At 36.3% G+C, this 19451-nt stretch overlaps 1 protein-coding gene across 3 annotated transcripts in view; it reads left to right on the top strand.

The window, feature by feature from the left end:
• LOC126859234 (nephrin-like) overlaps window positions 1–19451 on the top strand; it is a 223107-nt gene that overhangs the window by 167460 nt on the left and 36196 nt on the right. The gene's annotated exons all lie outside the window — the stretch shown is intronic.

Raw genomic sequence — 19451 nt, forward strand, 5'->3', positions numbered from 1 at the left:
GTTGCGCGCGCGAAAATTTCAAGTGCACAATTCCGAAATATATCGTCTCTATAGTCATCAAAACTTGCAAGCACAAATATACGAGCATCTATTGCTTGCAAAAGGAATGAGCGCAATCAGGATTAATATACTTATATGACAGCTTGAATATTATTTGACTGGGGGGATGACAAGTAGAAATAAGTTTGCCATAATATTAATCATTTTCTTATTTTTTCAAAAAATTGCATTAATATATTCGAGATTATTTAACGTCATTTATGGATATATCTTTGTATTCCCTTAAATTTGTATCAAAGATTTTTTTCTCTCTATTTATAATGCAAATTGACGATGGAAAGAGCTCAAATTTCGCCGCCAACTGGCAAGGTGAGTTATCGAAAGCGCGGAGGGCGAGTTTATGACGAAGCGGAATAAAATGGGATTCAGGGTGTGCTCTAAGCGCAGCCGAGAAAACGGAAGGAAGTGGGTCGACGGCATCGTCCGTGTCACGTGGTTAACGATCTGTTCGGTCACACGACGACGCTTCTCGTCGTCGTCCGGGACGGAATGCGGCGAGGGCATAGCGCGTGTTCATTCACCGGAAAGCTATTTTCCGCTCGCCCATTACCGGACGGTCCGTACATTCATGCGACCGCATGTACGTGTATCCGCAATCGCGATCGCGCACGCGTGCTTTTAACGTAAATGAACGTTACTTAAAGCGAATCTGCACGGTTCACTCGTTCCGTTATCTTGACTGAATTACTCGAAATAACAAAAAAGCCAATTGTTAATGATAAGTGATGTTTCTGGGAAAGTGATGTTTTGTGAAAAATACGAAAGAAATAGAGCGATTTATTATTTATATATATATATATTAATTTGTTTTGGTTATTTATTAAGAATATTAAGAAAATAATTATTTATTCTGAAAAGTGAAAAAAAAAATGTAAAGTTATTCTTTATCTTGTGTAATCATTCGATATTGGAAGTTTCTTCTATTATTTTCTGCCGTCTCTAATTTTTACGATTCACGAAAGAAAAGCAAAAGCAAACTGCTCCAATGTACCCCCCGTCTATATCGTGACTTTCCGGTCTTCGGCGTGAATTATCGCGGTAAACCCGCGATAAAATTTCCGCCGAGATAAAGTTCCGCCACGTGAATTAATCGAAAAGAAAAATAAAATGCTTGCCGCGTATTTATATCCGCCAAGTCTCGTCGGCAAGATAAAAATGCGCACGGTCGCGGAGCTGTCAGTGGAAAATCGATTAGGCGAAATGAATCTTGCAAAGAGTATAAAAAACAGTTTTTCCGGCCGGCAAAAATGATTTCTCGACCAGCCCCTCCTCTCCCCTTTCCAGCGCTGGCCCTCCACAAATCACAGTTCGCGATAAATGTTCGCGGCCGGACCCGTACGATTATTTATTAGCGCAGAAACGCGCAGAGCGTGTTTTGCCACGAGCTCTTACGTGCTCTTTACTTTACTACGATGGAATAACTTGCGGAACCCTCGAGTTAATAATACGTATATGCTACTGATAATAATTATGCGTGTGCGCGAGTAATCAATCAATCTGTTTGGACGAGGCTTAAACAACTTGTCAGAATAGTTGCTCCTAAAGAAAGATAAGCGTGTAATTTGCAACCTGACTTATCTCGCTGATGTAGTTACGTATAATCCGCCACGTACATTATAGTTTACATCGTTTTGTTGTTACGCTAATGAAAATAAATTTGCGATGCGTTGTGAGGAATGTGAACAGAGATCTGTGCAAATTACACCAGAAATGAACAAATAGTAACATAAAAAAAAATGATTTTTACATATATCTTTAGTTTAAGATTTTATATATACTTGAAAATATTATACGCCTACTTTGCGAGCTTATGGCGCGATTTGTTAATTTTAATGCGGAGATTTAGTACAATTATTTTTGTGTCCTTCGATTTTTATATCCGAAGATTATATAGAAGATATTAAATATATTTAAGATTTTTTTTTATATAAAAAAATGTAGTTTGTTCTAAGAATTTTTCTTAAGAGATATTTACGGTTTTAATTTTTTATTTGATATTGATTATCATTCTTTTATATCATCAATATTTAAATGAAATATATTAAATTTTGATAATCAAAAATTATTTTACTTTTTTTATTTAAGTAAAAGATGTATAAATAATCAAAAAAAATGGACTTTTGCATATAAAATATATTCATTGATATAGTTTAATGAAAAATTTTCCGTATTGGAATTTACAAAAAATGCGCTAGATGAGAATATTACCAAATAACTAAAAATTTTTATTGAAATAACTCTCCTTCTGCAAAAATTGAAATTAGATAATTAATAATACTTTTAATAATTAAAGATTTTTTTAATATCGGAAAAATAATTTTAATCAATGATAAATCAAAATATTAAGAATAAACGATAATATTAATGTGATCACGACTGAATTCAATGTATAACATTTTTGTTTCTAAACACACTTACATTGGATTGATTATAATTATAACATTTAGACTGTGAATGGAGATTAGCTGAAAGAAGATAAATGAATAATCCTCGCAAGAATCTGGCGTCACGATCTTGCGGAGAATTGCCGAATTCTAGCGGCAATCCACCACCGATCTCACGCGCGCAAAATAGATGAAGTTAGCAAAGTTGCTCGCCCCGTAAATCGCAAATTCGGGTCGCCGAAGAACGCGTCGTATCGGGGAAGGAGCGTCGTGAAAACGCAAGGTGACAAAGGGAGAGAGCGAAACGACGAGGGCGGCGGCGACGACGATGGCGGATATCTAATTAATAACTAGCGTTACGCGCGCGACTGTCGCGGCTAAACAAGAAACACCGTAAATAACTATCCGCGCGATTGTTTGCGTCGCCCGGTCTCGCGAAATCGCCGGGGAGAACATAAACTTTGCGAACACGAGATCGCCGTCTAATTAATTAGCCGGGCGCGTATAATAATCACGCGTAAAAGTCATCAGCGTGAACTCGTCGCTTGAAAATGAGAGAAAACAACACTTCCGCGCGAATGCATTGTTTGAATACACAACGGATTAGGGAGAGAGGAGAATGTTTATTGTGCCGTATATAGTAATGTCTACATGATACAAATTATTATTTTCCCTCTCTCTCCTCCTTCGAATTTAGCGACAGGCTGCGCGCGGTTTAAGTGAAAACACGTGCGCGAGCGAGTTATAATTGCTATGATATTCCGTTTCCTCGTTCACTTTTCTCTCGTAAATATTAATGCTGTCGGTTAATTCAATGTGTCGCACGACTCGAAAATTATTTTCCTTTTGCGCGTCAGCTTTGCTTTAATCACCCGACCTTAACATTTTACGAACAAGATACGAAGAAAATTTTTGAAACATGGAAAAACGACAAAGATCATTAAAAAATCATTTTATATAATTTTATAAGCAAATTTTATTTGTCATTATATCTATTAATTTGTTATTTATTTATTTAAGATTGCATGTACATCTTAGATTATTTTTACGATTATAGTAATTTTTTATTAATATTATTATTATATTAGTAGTTGAGATCTGTACATAATTTGATATTTTTTTCAATTGCTTTTATATAATTTAGTTAATTATTAATAGAGAATTTAATTTTTGTAATTTTTAATAATATTTAAAGAAAATTATTAATTGTAAGTTTCTTTGAAATATTGATTCAAAGTTTTAATTCGAATATTCGCTCAGAAAATATTTTGCAGTAGCGTTGCTGAAATAAATTGATGGAAAGTTGTAAAAAAAAATTGAAGCGTTAGTGTGTGTCCAACTTTTAATTTGTTTGGTATAAATTTATTAATTTTTTTTTCAATCTTGGAAACTTTCTGCCAGACGTGTCTTTACAAAGTCACATATAATTTCGAACTTTATTTGATTTGAGAAATATTCTTATTTATTATATGTAGTTTTGAATTTACTCAACTACTCCTTTGTACGCATATAAAGGAATACGTGTATTCTATTTATTTAGAATATTGAATTCTCTCTCTTACATTCGCTCGCAACCGCACGATGCACGTCGCACATAATTGTATTCAACTCGGTGTCCGGGCCAGGCCATTCGGCCGGCGGCTATTAATCCGATTCAGCTTCGCGCGATAATAACGAGGTGGAGATGCGGCAAGGGCTTGACGCGATTCGATTTTCCGCGGAGGCTGCGCGCGGATGCGACACGGCGTAACTTCCGCAATATAATCGTGTATCGCGTGTCGTCCGATCGGCCCCGCCCGGCCATTAGATTCTACCGTGTACATTGTAAACAGATTAGTTCGCCTCGACTCGAGGCGAGGCCGATTAATCGGTGCGCGCGCCCTCGCACGCGTGTATAGGTGCGTGGGCGCGAATTCGACGCGACGCAATACGTCGCGCGTTTATCCACGGTCGCGAGCACAATGCGTGCACGCACGCCGGCACGCACCGTCGCTTCCATACACAATCCGACGTGCGCCGAAATTGCTTTGCCCATCAAACCTGCGATGCTGCACCTCACCGATTCATCTCGTCGCGCGAACAAAGGAAACGCTCTTGGCTAGTTTTTTCTCGACAATTGGATGTCGTAAAACTACAAAATCTACAAAGCTCAACGTCACATGTTGCAATCTTCTATATCGAGTGAAACTTTTTTTTTTTTTTTCGGTAATAAAAACAGCCCGAGTCTATGTAGGATACATGCATGTATGGCTTTTACGGGGAAAAATCATTTCCTAAAGTTTCGAAAACTGTGTTACAAAATTGGGAAAAAAACTAGAGCGCGGCAACAATCCCTACATCTGATTTAACCCTGGGCGAGATTGCGTTGGACGAACGATGAAAATTGCTCGAGATTGACCTGTCTCGCGGAAGCTCAACGTTAGTTATGCGATTGCATAACCCGATAGTGAACGACAACATAGCGTCGGCTATGTGTTTAACTTCTACGTTTAACTACTATGGAACTTTGATTGGTCGGATTCGACTTTGAGTCATGACCGCAACTTCCTGTCTATCTACGCGTTCGCCGGACAAAGGCGGATGTGGCCGCGCGACGATGCCACGAATGTTGATTCGAAGCGATTCGTCGCGAAGAGAATTGTTCGCCGTGGGCGTTGGGTGCTTGATTGATCGTTGATTGACAATCGACGATGAATTCTCATTAACTCACGCTTGTCAGTCAGCGAGTTTGAATAAAGCCGTGGGCTAAGCTGATACTTTAATTATAGTATTTGCGCGAATTGAATGATTGGCGAAGGATTATCGTAAGATCGATAACACGTTAATTTGTGCTGGCATAATTGTATTGATATAAAGTTGACCTACTTCGAGAGCTGAGACGGAGCTCGCATGATATTGAATGGCTAATAAATTATAAGATACAAGCTTCTCTCTCAGTTTATGGAAGTATAAATCAGAATCATATACAAATGAATGTAGAATTGAAATATTCTTGACGACAGTTTAATGACACGAATAATAGAGAGAAGTAGTTCAACAATTTACAATTTAAGAATTTCAAAGTTTACAAGAAAATTATATCTAACTGCTAATAAAATATAAACTATATTTACGATTCGATTATTCAAACTTTTTGATCGGAGAAACTTGAAATTTTTTTAATTAAAAAAATCTAAGATTGAAATGTGATATGATTGTGATAAAGCAGCGAGGAAACCTTGCTCTGTATTTATCGGTAGAAAATCTAATTATTCCGATATTCCGTGTATACATCGCGCACGTACGTATATGTGCATACGTATACTGCGGAAAATATCACAACGACTGGTCGGTGAAGAGGCGCATTCGTCATCCTTCGAATTTCCTGCGCGAAATATCATTACGCGACGGACGTGCGCGCGGTATCTACATTCATTCTCAAAACTTTCATTCGCCGTAGATCACGCTGGAGAACGGCGCGTATACATGCTCTATGCGCAAATATATACATACATACGAAAAGGCACACAAAGGCAAAACGCGCACATGTACGATACAACGCGACGTCGCGCTTATAATCGAGAAACGGAATGTGCTCGTCCGGAAAATTGCGGACCGACTGTTGCATATACGAGTCTTGTTGCCGAAAGCGCGAGGGAAAGAGGGACAAGGAGATGGAAGCGAACGAGCGAGTTTTACGGAAGTCGTGCTCTCGCGAATGACTTTCCTGCGACAAGTTTCCTGCTCGACTTTACGAGCAGCCGTGCGATTTCTGCGCCACGAAAACGCATCTTGGACTTTTTTCGGGAAGAGCGGTGAGACTTTTCCCGATGTGCGCCGCATATATGCATGTACGTATCGCGGCCCGTAGCGCAATTTATTCGCGATAAATCTGGGCGAGAAATCGAACGCGATATCGAGAATCGAATTCAGTTCCGGCGCCGAAAAAATATGGATCTCGATGACAGTCTCGCCTCTGCAAGAAACGCCAGAGCTCGCAAATATCAACTTAAAAAAAAAGAAGAAAAGAAAAGCTATAGCTCGATCGTACATATCCTTACGCGAATTTATGCAAAATCTTAACGAAAAACTATTATAAAAAAATATTGAAAATATATCGAAGGAATTGAAAGTATATCGTAAGAAGATATCTTTCACAAGTAAATTTTTCACACTACATGCGAGTTTAAGTTTGACGGAGAATCTAGAGGCGAGAAAATGCGTCCCTGATGCAATCCCTACGCATCTCATTTAGATGTCACCATTATGATAAGCGAAATTACAGCAACAAAATTGAGCCCCGCAGCCACGATGATGCCGGCGATGTACGGACGTGTGCGAATCCAGCTTGCCGGACAAATGACTTGTGGCGGATTGTCGTAAATTCGTAATTAATTATGTCACCCTGCGTGCGCATGCACGCATTATCGTTTAGCAGCCGCGGTGTCGGTCGACGCGCGAGAATGAAATTCGCGTGTCGACGTAATTAATTTCGTACCGGACGTGTAACACGTGCGGTGTGGCGGGGATAGCCGGAATATCACACTTTGACGGAAGAAAATTAACATAAACGTTTATCGGGGCGTAAGTGTTTCCCTTCCCTCTTTCCTGTCGCGCGATGGAACATATATATATATATATATATGTATATAAAATGAGTCGCAGAGTAAACATTGACAGCAAATATGCACACAGCTTTTAATTTTATTTGATTTAATTGGATTTGCTATTTCCCGAATTATTTCGATGGAAAACTAGGCGTCGAGATGAAAATTTTTCATTTCACGATACGGTCGGTTAATTCAATTTTCGATACATCGCGCCGTTGGTTCGAAAATAGCGCGTTTTTGGAAAATTTCCGCTTTTCGAGTTACCTCGCTGTTTACCGCTTGTACCAGAATATTAAAACTGATGAAAACGTGCAATCAAGCAAGATGCTACGTCGCGCGCGCGCGTAAAGCAAACCGGTAATTTTTGTCAGTGAAAAATAATTTCCTCCCTTTTAGTCGCGGAAGACGTAACGCGTATATCTATGTTATACACTCAGGCACAGTTAAAGAAGATTGAATTTAAAGCGCATGTGGCGCGCGCATAAATACTTGACTTTTTTACGAAAGAAATGACGGCGGTGTAATCCAGTTTGTTGCAAAAACCCTGTTAGAGTCGAGAGACGTATCTCTGATGTTCGTGACGCGAGAGCTAGCTCATTTCTGCCAGGGACGGAACTCTTTATTTGGCATCGCGCGCGCGGCTCTATTCTCGCAGAAAAAAAATAGACTCGAATAAACTCCGGCCGAGTTCCAGGTGCGCGAAAAAAATTTACTGATTTTTCTGAGTCACGAGATGAACCATTTGCATAACGACGAAACTTATTACGACGAGCCTGAACAGCCATAAAGACATCACGACTCCCAGTCGGCACGTTGCGTTTTCCGACGATATTTTGCGCGCAAAGGCAAAGAATTATTTCAGTTATAAATCATGAAACTTTTCTACGCCAATGCGTATAAAACGCGTCGTCGAAATCGCGTTAATTCTTTTTTATAAGCTGATTAGCGAAATATATGGTATAGATTCATCATTACCATTTATTATCTTTCTCATCTCATATTACCAGTTTGTTCGTGATTATTTTTGCTTTTTTCTTTCTAATTTTATTCTATATAAAACTATAAAACTATAAAATCAAAATCAAAATTATATAATTTTTTTTTTTATCGACTTTTCAAGAATAATGTTTAGAATCGTGAAAAATTATGTATGTATCCACGTGTTAAAGCCGCTTAATAGAACTTCAAAAGAATTAGTATGCAAAGTAAAACTTTATATTTTTAGTTAACTCACGAGACACTTTTTTGGACAATTGTACATAAAAAAAAAAAAAACTAATTGTCACATTGCGTGCGTCGATCCCTAGAAACATATTGCGAATATTTTAGCTGAAAGAACAAAAGGCAGTTTGATCATGCCTGACATTATTCAAAACAGTTATGTTGTGGGAAGAATGCGAGGCTTTGGAGGTAAATTGTGCACACCATCTCCCCGCTCCAGTTCCCTTCTCAATCTCAGTAACGTTGCCATTTCGTCCTTTTTATGTGCCATTTCGTGGCCCTATAACGAATCCACATCGTAAATTCAAAGTGAGTTTCGGAAAAAGCGAGAATGAAGCATATTCTACATATTATTGATGTTAACATGCGTACATCAAAGATATAAAACCCTAAAAAGAGTCAGCTGTTGCTGTAGAATTCAGTATCTATAGTAACGGGTGGCTCAAGAGTGCTGCATCCCTCGGCTAAAAACGTTCCACCGCCGCTCGCCGCTGGAAAAAGTGGATGGAAAATGGACGATGTCGATCGGTAGGGACACGCGCGGGCTAGTCGACAATTAGCGACGGCCGAAAAAATGGTTTCCGCTTTAATGAACGTTCGCTCATTTATGCATTGAAGCGTAACGAACCGGCACAATCGTCCCTTGCCGTACCCCCGTGTTCTACCCCCGCCGCCGCGACTGTCCCTTTCGTTCTCTACCGAAGATCGCTAATTGGAGGGGGAGAGATCATAAATGCAAACTCGGGAAATCCGGCGCGCGCCAGCGATAGCGGCGTCGCGGAATAACGGTGCGAATGTTTCCCTCGAAAATATTGGCCGCGGAATTCGAGCCGATCGCTGGACCGCCACTCATCAATCACTTCTATCACGTCGACGTAGTCGCGCACTTCTCTACGCGCGTGTCGTGTTTTTTTTTCTTTTTTTTTACTCGATTTTTGTTTTAATTTTTATTTCTCGTTCCACTGCTCTTCGTTGGGTAACAGCGCGCGCCGCACGCAACGCGAAGCGAAGAGAAATCGATATGCGCGCGATAGGAATGACCACCGTGCGGAAAAAAATACGCCGGACTGTCGAGAACACCGGAAATCTGGTTTTTCGGATATTCCTAGGATTTCGGCGTCTTTGTGACCTGAATATTTGATTCTTAAGATCGTGCGACTGTTGGGGGCGACTTTTTAAGCATTTGAATCTATAGATTCTTGCGCAGCTGATGTTAGATTCTTGTTCTTGCGTCCCTCGAAAATTACATCTTCGCATATGCATGAATCCTTTAATTCGTGAAGTTTTATACATTAGAAGAGAATTTGAGTGATCTATAATCTCCGAGTCCTTTTATGTCACTAAGACTCAAGAACTTTACACTTTAAACATTAAGATCGTTAAATTCATGAATGTATGAGTTGCAATTCTTGATATTCGAGATTTTAGATATTTTAGACTTTATTCCGTGAATCCTTGCACCACTGGAATGCTCAGAAAATCCTGGAAGATCTATAAGTTCTTATCTTGAGAGTTTTAACCTTTCAACTTCTCGATTTCCTCTCTTCTATTTTTAAGATTATCGTATTTACAGATTTATTTGGGGATTTATTTTGCTACAAATATACGATAAAATTTATTTATAGTATGAGACACATCATATTAACACAGTAAATCATTTTCTTGATTTACTTTCAATGCGAACGCTTCGTGCGCAGGCAGCGCGATCATCAGACTATCGATATTTAATCTGTCAGCGACTGAAACGTTATTCATATCCATTATCTGATTTAAATTGACACGAATGAATTGAATTTAATTTGTTTAAACGCGATTAAATTGCACGCGACAACACTGATATCACATGCTTCATACATATCTTTTGTTTACATACACGTATGTATCCATGTACATACTTTCCTCATCACATACACAAAAAGGAGATCGAAAAGCGTGAAACGAGAAAATAATTTTTCAGCAAGTATTTTTGTAATAAACATTTGATAATGGTCGTACAGTCAGTTATAGTTTCATACATCATCGCATTTCCATAGCGTGGGTCGTTTGCATTAAATCGATGTTACGTTTGAAATATATTCGTTCGATTACGTAATAGTCACATATATATGTATATTATCCCAGCGCGCTTTGTATCTCTCGACAAAGAGACTCTTCTGTATTAAATTACGGTTTTAATTACGCGCCGTGTTCGTTGGGTTGTACATCAATTTTCGATATTTGAAATCGATGAACAATTAATCCGTCGATACTCGATGTAAATTATAATAAAATTTCCGTTTTGAAACCGTGATATATATATATATGTGTGTGTGTGTGTGCATTCAAAAAATCTGAAGTATGTCTCACTTGTTATATTATTCCATTTTTAATTTCATAAGTGGCATTAAAGGCTCATTTATTTTTCAAAGCAATTAATTCTAATTATATTTCTTTTTTATTCTGCACAGACAAAAATCGAATCTTTTCTTTTTATACAGATTTTCAACAATTTTCTCTCTCAAGCAATATGCATCTGCGCGCTACAGTTATTTATAAGAAAGCACGGACTAGCTCTCACTAGTTGCCAATAAATTACGAAAATGCGAAACTCGATACATGCCTTCAGAAGATTAGACGCTCAGGATTAAAAGTGCAATCGTATCTCTCGGAGAAGAGAACGAGCTTCCTCTTTTATCCTCGCGGATCTATCGAACCGCTGTCGATACATCTCAACCGCACCTTCGGATCCGCACGGAGCTGATAAAAAGCCATCTCGACGGCTGACCGATCGGTCCATTCGTCCATTCGTTCGGCCATCTATCGTTGCGCCAAATGCAAAGAAACACTCGGCAGAATCGCACTGCTTCTCTGTGGAGCTTGCTCGAGAATCTCGCTCGCAATAAAGAAACATCTTACGGATATAAATCTTTAGTAGTAAATTAATCACGAAGTTAGTTGAAAAATTGCTCATTTAAAGCGCTAATATATTTTATAATTAAAATTTCCTTTTTCAATATATAATATATATATATATATCGTAATTGTCTTTGAATTTGATACAAATTATTAATACTTTGCCTCGATATGTAACTACCTTACAAAATCGTTCATGCGCTCATGAGCGAGAAAGTAAAAGAAGATGATACCGCTTCCTCTCTGTGTGGTGCCGTGCTGCGCTTTCATGAGATACCTCCTTTTATAAGATCTATCCTTTGATATCTTATCTTTTCCTTCACTTTATTCCGCGTACCCTTACTTTGTAAAATTTTTAGATTTCGCAAATTTGGCTCCTTTTTACGAGCCCTTTTACTTTAGATTCTGTATATCACATTCTTTGCATTCCCTTAAATATTCTCTTGTTTTCTAAATTGCTTTAAAATTTCGCACAATTGTTAATATTTTGTGCATTCGAAAAAGAGATAAAACTTAAAAATTTGAAAAGCACATAGAGCGTTGGGAAAGGAAATAATAATAGATACTCGTTTCAATATTTAATGAAGCTTTTTTACACATAATATTTCACAAAGAAAGTAAACGAGATTAGTAGAAAGTAAACGAAAGGTGACATTTTCCTCCAATAAACACGTGACATTTTAGTTAATAATTGAATCTTCCTAATATAACATACTTATACATATAACATTTATTCGTATAACATAACATTTTAATATATTAAAGATATTTATAATTTGATTTAAAATATTTTATATTAAATATTTGATCCTTCTTAATCGACAATACAAATAAAACATTAGAATGAATTACATTCTTAGACAGTTGAAGGATGAAGTTCCGTAGAATGCAAATTGCACTCCAACAAAAGCGATTCGTTGTCCTAACAAGCAGTCCCTTTTATACCTCGGGTTTCCGTACGTATACAGCGGTCAATCCGTAATCACACGTTGTCGCATCGCGAGTGGACAACACAACCGTGTGTGTAATCGCCAGTGATGAGCGGGGAAACGGATGGGCAAAGAGCAGCAGGGAGCAGGGTCGGGGGCAGAGGTGGAGACCGGAAGATAAGGGAGCCTGGTCGACGCACGTCGTGCGAGATATATTGCGACGACCTGTGCTGTGTGGTGACCGTCAACGACGACAAATTCCTTCGACGTTGCACGACCGCCCCTGGAGGTGAATGCAGTCCCGGTAGCTGCGCCCCTTAACGGCGACTCCCCCTCCCCCCCTCTCCTCCCCCTTCGATTCCACTGTAACCGATCCGCGACATCGATCGTCCGAGCGTGTACAATTTACGAAGCGTCAAGAAAAATCGCATCGCGCGCGTTGAAAAACGTGCGCGAAAATCTATCGGTTGGCATCAACAATGTGTCCATTTCGTGCTAAAACCTGACAGGAGATATTTACGAGATGCATAGATCTTTTCTTATAAATCCTTCTTTTATTATAATTTCCCCGCCCCCTCCCCCCGCAACATTTAGAATTCAAAAAATTTTTGTTTGAGAAGGCAGAGTCCTAAGAGACCGAATGTTAGAAAATTTAAGAATTTAATTATCTAAAAATATTCTAAAAATTTTAATAGAGAAATTTAAAGATTCATATTAAAAAAAAAAAAAAAAAACTGTTGTATATTTTGTGCTACATTGGCGATAAAAATTTTAATCAAATTTCGACATTGTACGTGTGACGGGATAGGGTTTAAAATAGAATTTAGCGACGCTAACTACATGAAAAGGGGAGAGAGAGAGAGAGATACACACAAAAGCTGCAGGTCCTTTCTCATCAAAGCCTTCCTTCTTTGGATGAACGAAAGCCGGTGATCGATATGCATGGCGCATTCTACAAAACGCGATTTAATTGATGGCTCGCTTCGCGAATGCAACCGAATCGTACGGACGAAAACTCCATTCGGCGGCCAAAAGCGTTGTCATCGAAAAACGCGGTATCTCCGATCCGACACCTCGGGGATCCCATCCGACGAACAGGATTTTAAAACGCTTCTGGCAGCGCTCGCGTTCCAATGAAAAAAAGAAATAGAAAAAAACACCAAACTTGTTCGGCGGTTCAGGACTTGTCCGACGCACGTTGCAAAGTGTCATGCTGAATGCCGGGCGATGTGCAAATGGTAGGTGGATATATGGAATATGGGAAACATATGCTATGCCTAAAAAGACAGGCTTTTTTGAAAGGATATAAAAACTCGAGAATTCTTGATATTGCATATTGGAATAAAGATATAAACTTTAAAAATATTTTGGAATATTAAATCTTTTTGCATATCTTAATCTTTGCTCGTGTTACTTTTAAAATTTTTAATTTTAAGCTTTCATAATTTATTTATTCTGGAGATTATTATGTTCTAGGGTATCTGTACATTTATTTTTAGAAACTCCTCGAAGAGATCAAATAGCATAATATAGAAATTTTAGCATCTTTAAAATTTTGCTTTATTCTTTGAGTTCTTGCATTTTAAATCGAGGAAATGTTTGATCACGTGCAGTTTGTTTTCACTTTCATATTTGTGATATATTGTGAGACATATTTTACAAACGTAATACAATCGTCGATTATTGCGAATATAGAATGTGAACACTTTTTTATTTACATACAGTTACAGTGATAAATGCGTATCCCGTTAAATATTTTCAATTTTGCGAATAATTACGCACAGACAGTTTGGAATAAAATTCGCGGAATGTCGATAACGGTTGGATAAATGAAGCACTACATTTGTACACTCTACATACTTCATTTGTGTCAAAATTGCCAGGATTTTGTTGCGGCTGCTGGGCATGCCAGCATTTGCCATATCTGTTTTTGTTCCCGCTCGCGTCGGGAGTTTTTTGATTTTGCATTTTCATACGCTCGTAATGTACGATTATGACAGTATTATGCGCTTTATGCACCCAAAAGAGCGCAGCGACAATTGTTTTTATCGTTTTTATGCCGCTTTGTAAATCAAGTGTCAAATACACTAGAAATTTCTCCAAAAGGGAGCCAAATTATTTATTTTTGCTCATTTATTTTTGTCATTATTTTTATATTTTAGAATTTTTTCACGAGAAGTAATATTAATAAAAGTATTATGTAAATAGAAGTTTTAGAAGAATAGTATTAATGGATGCAAACAAATCACGTCTTTTTTCTCTGCAAATTTTTTAGCAACTTTGTATTTTTAATTTTTTTGCCAAATATAATTTTTGAAATTATAATAAAATAAAACACGTACATGTACATGATATAACAATAAACACATTCACAATTAATATAATTAAATGTTATATAAATCGGCAATCATTAAAAAGATACTACAACGCGAAAAGATAAAGAAGCGAAACAACAATCTCGGTGAATTTTAGCGATCCTTTGAGAGTGACGAATCGAAAAAGCAAGAAGGAGAAAGACAAAATTGCTTTTATCCCGCGGATAAAAATAAGAACATTTAGCGTTTTACGATCAGCTACTTGGATTTTTATGTAATTACTTCCTGTCGCATTTTTGTTTGCTCGCAATCGCTACATCTTTACATTCTGAACATTTTAATAGATGCATATGTGACTCCCAATCAGAATTGCTACCGTATTTTTTAACGAAAAAAAAATTGATAACATCTTTAACAACATTACTTGCTTCAATATCTTTTCATAAAGAAGAAATTTTTTTTTTTCAAGTTAGACCCTACAATTTTAACGTCGCTTATTACAAATTGAAACATTTATCAGAATTTTTGCGCAATGTTAAAGCAAATATTTAATCAGTTTACAATTTAAATTTGTGATTTATTAATTTTAAGAAAAAAAAAAGAAATCTTGAATGCGCATAATTATTATAACGGATTTCTAATCGTTAAATAAATTATTATGAGTTATTATAAAATTTATGAAAATTATGAATTTTTTTAGATATATTTTTGCATTCGCACATTTTGCAATATAATTAGATTGTTTGATTTTAATTAAAAAATTGTTCTTTTATCAAATAGCACATGGTCTATTGACAGAAATAATCAATCAATAAAGCTGCTTTTGATTTTGGAATAATAATTCATAATTTGATAACAAATGTCCTCGTTAGCCAGCTATTTCTGCAAATACTTTACTTCGCGCTTACATTATTCTGCCTCTACTATTCGCCACTGGCTAATACCACCGGTGGATCTGGGAAAAACGATAGTACTTTGTCCCGTAATTGTAATTGCCGGCAATCCCTTCGACTTTCTTGGCAACTCGCATGTTAATGGCCTTAATTACAGCGGTGAGACTGCGTCAGCTAGCGAAAATCACCACGAATTTCCGCGGGAAAAGTCCCATGAATATTTACGAATGCTTTATTCGTGGTCCAAGTTTCGATTTCTGTCTCTTCCTTCCGTCTATCTTTCTTAGAAAGTTTCTATTCTGCGTCAATTATTTATGAGGGAGCACGAAGTCAAAAATCGCTTTTGTACAATAGCAACCTCGAGATCGATATATATTCAGATGAGCTTTGCTTATTTACTTAAAAGACGCGTGATGAAACCTTTAAGAAGGTTTCATTTTTCAAAGTCTGTGCGTGAACAAAGGACCGTGATTCTTCAGAAAGTATAAATCTTCGTGAATATAAACGCCTTAATTCTTCGCAGTGCAGTGGGAGTTACAGTTTTTAAAAATAGATGCGGTCACTGATGGAAAAAGGAAATCGTAAAAAAGAGAAGTCGTGCGTAAGGCAGGTGTCGCGGAAATAGAGCAGAGGATGAAGTTTAAAACTCATCAGAAGATGGAAGTTAAAAAGAAGTGACGCGAGGACTTTCAAGTTACATTCTACAAGATTCATAAATTTACTGTTCCAGAGATCCAAATGTCTTCTCTCTCGTGTTAGTATCTAAACTCTTTCTATATGTTCGCTGTACATTAGTCAGCTGTAAAGATTTTATTCTTAGGTGTCACAGAATATCATCATTTCGAAGAGAATCTATATATGAGCATTAACCGATTTATAATTTAACATTTACGGACAGTTATTTTTCTTCTCGGAGAGAAATATTGAGGTTTTTATCAAAAAATTATAGGGATTAATAAGAAAAAAAGAGATTAATATTTCTATATTATATATAAGCCTATTGAAATTGAAATAAAAAATATAAATATAATCCAATTTTTTTTTAATTGGTTTATATTTATATAAACAAAAGGAATGTATAGCATATTTTCCTGTTATATGTATTATTTTTTTAACTTTATCACGTATAAAATTCTACTGTAATTTTAGTATCGTTATATAAATATATCGTATAACCGGCTTAATATAAACTTTAATTAGCGCGTTCTTTTCTCAATAAACGCGTTTTGTAATCTTTTCCGAAGAACGCTTCTCGCAGCTTAGGCGCAACATAAAGCAACATAAAGCACAAAGGAAAAAAGTGGGGGGAAAAAGAAAAGTCTCATAATCCAGCTCATAAATTAAACTTTAAACTTTAATATTTAACAAATAGAATCGTATAAAAATCCCAAGACGCCGTTACGAATATCTTCGAATAAGCTGACTATATCAGGATAGCATCGCAAAACGCGTTGTTGTAATTTTTGATAATTGTCATGACAAATTCGTCTAGCGACAACGAATCCTTGGATAAATATATTTGCATATGCTGTATTTCTCTGATATCAAATTGTTTTATGCGATAGTTTGTGACAAAAGTGATTACGATCCAAGCGAATTTTTTAAAGCGGAGCCGACTTTATTGGATCCTCCAAATGCAATAAAAACTTAGAATATTTAGAAGTTCGATTTACAAGGTAATGGTTTCTTTCTATTTATATTTTGATGCAATTATGCGCAAAATAATTATTGCGTAGAAAATATTTTTTTATTTATAATAAAATTTTTATAAAATTAAAACTTTTAGCTATGAATAGTTGTCTGCGATTCGCGTAAAAGTTTAGAATTTCTCGCAAATTATTGCATTATTGGCATCATTTTACAGAGATGCATCTATTTACTTTGTATTGACAATAAATTTTTCATTCCACCGTCGTAAACCGGTCCGGTGCGGTTCTGTCAGATGTCCCGTCCGCGTATCATGTGATATTACGCTTGTCATAATGAAATGGAACGTCACGCGATGACGTTTTTTCCTGTTACAGCTTGCTGGTCATGGTTTTGTTTATGAGCCTGGTGTCGTGCGTGCATACCGCTTTTTCATCTATTTCGTGTTTTTATGGCCGTTTTTACGATTACAATTGATGCCCGCAAACGCGTTTCTTTGTTCTCAACTCAGGCAAAGCGAAAGCTTATTTCAAAGCTGTTAACGCTTTAAGTTCAATAAAATTGATTTAGAAAGCTATATAAAAAATACCTTAGAAAACTCGACTTTTATTTTAATTAAAAATTATGCTAATTTGATGAAAAAAAAATATATATATATATAAATAACGTTAATTATAATTTAAGTTGAAAAACTTAAGAATTTTTTTAATTACATTTAGCAAATGAATGAGATAAAATATGATGGTTCGATCTGCTTGATAGCGCTTTAAAGAAGAGTCAACGACACGAGAGACTTAATGAATCATGAGCGTTAATGAGTGGTCGTAAGAAACGGGCCGACAGAGACGACCACCGTCGTGCCGACGCTTTTTTGAACGGTGCATCTCGACAGGTGGTACGTTCTGGCAAAGTAGCTTTACGGAAGGCTTTTAGACGGGCCATCGTGCCGAGTAATAAGGACATCGCAACACCTTTCAACCCCGCTACATAGCTTCCTTGCTCGACGAAGCTTCCTGTCTCTCCTTCGCTATTTACTCTCGTGCACGTTTTTTCACGCTCTCCGTCGAGATAGTAACATAAATTTTCACCATATAAATGGTTAACGCACGAAATATTTTTAAATATCTATTTACAAAAGTGTTTTGATTCCATTAATCCTTCTTTTATTTTCACAAAGTCGACAACTTTCTTGTCTCGATGGAATACTATGTTTAATATATTTAATATATTTACTATTATATATTATATATTTACTATTTAATATATTAAATATTTTTGTGATTGTCATCTTAAAATTCTGAAATGATAAAAAAAAAAATTCTGAATTTGAATATATAAATATAATAATTAAAAATATATGTTTTCATTAAATATATAAACATATTTAATGAAAATAAATGAAAAAAGCATGCAAATATTGTTTAATTAATTCAAGTAATTTCAAGTTAATGTAAATCTTTCTATAATTAATATAAATTTTTTGCAATCTTGCTTAATTATTAGCATAAAAGGAGAAACAAATATGCGAATGTTATCGATTTAGTTGCATGTGAAAAAATTGCAAAAAGATTTAAAAATTTAATTCTTCATACATATGGAATATTTCAAAAGCTTAAAATGGGGAAAATCGAAGAGCGCTGTCTGCGTTTTGCGAAAAACCTCAAATGAAGCGTTAATCATTTTGTTTCGCGCGTTCAATTCTAAAATTCAGACAAATATGCTGTTGACGATCGTGCTTTTTATCGAATCCGGCGTATTCAATATTCGATTAACAGTCACGGAGACGGCACGAAATAAAGCTCCATTTAGATTCATTAAATAACGTCCGGTTCGCTTCGATTATTCATAGAGTAGAGAGAGATCTCGCATATTCATGTTTTATAACAATCATTTCCCAAAAGTAATAATACAGAAAATCGAAAGATCGTTCTGTATATGATGTTTTATCAAAAATACATATTGAAAGAGGAAGCGATGAATTTGAAACGCTTATTTATAATAAAATAATACTTAAAAGAGAAAAAACTTTGAGAAAAGGCTACAAAATGAAAAGCTGCATAATAAAAGTTTCGTAAAACGGATCGCCTTACATTATACATCTACTAAAGGACATGAATAAATTCGAAATTTTGGAATCGTGTGATGTTGCAAAATGTCACGACGTTAATAAACAAATCTTTAAAAAATATCTAGGATTTTCTAAAAATTATATATTTTAAAATTTAATTTTGTTTAGTATCGAGTAATTTTTTTTATTATCATTGAAAATATTTCAGATATATATCCTCGGAAAGAAATCCTCAGATTCTAAGATAAAGATTGAACAGTGACGAATAAGACACATGTAATTTCAATGAATATATCGCGGTTTTGCTGAAAAATAAATTCGGAGATGAAGAAAATTATGCAGACATCATTGCTAAAGACAATTGTCACGAACATGCCGCTCGCGATTAATTAACGCGGCGGCAGTAAGTGATGTGTGTCGAATCGTTATCTACGACGATGTATGCATGCATGC

Source organism: Cataglyphis hispanica, chromosome 3 (assembly GCF_021464435.1).
Source record: "Cataglyphis hispanica isolate Lineage 1 chromosome 3, ULB_Chis1_1.0, whole genome shotgun sequence".
Classification (NCBI taxonomy): domain Eukaryota; kingdom Metazoa; phylum Arthropoda; class Insecta; order Hymenoptera; family Formicidae; genus Cataglyphis; species Cataglyphis hispanica.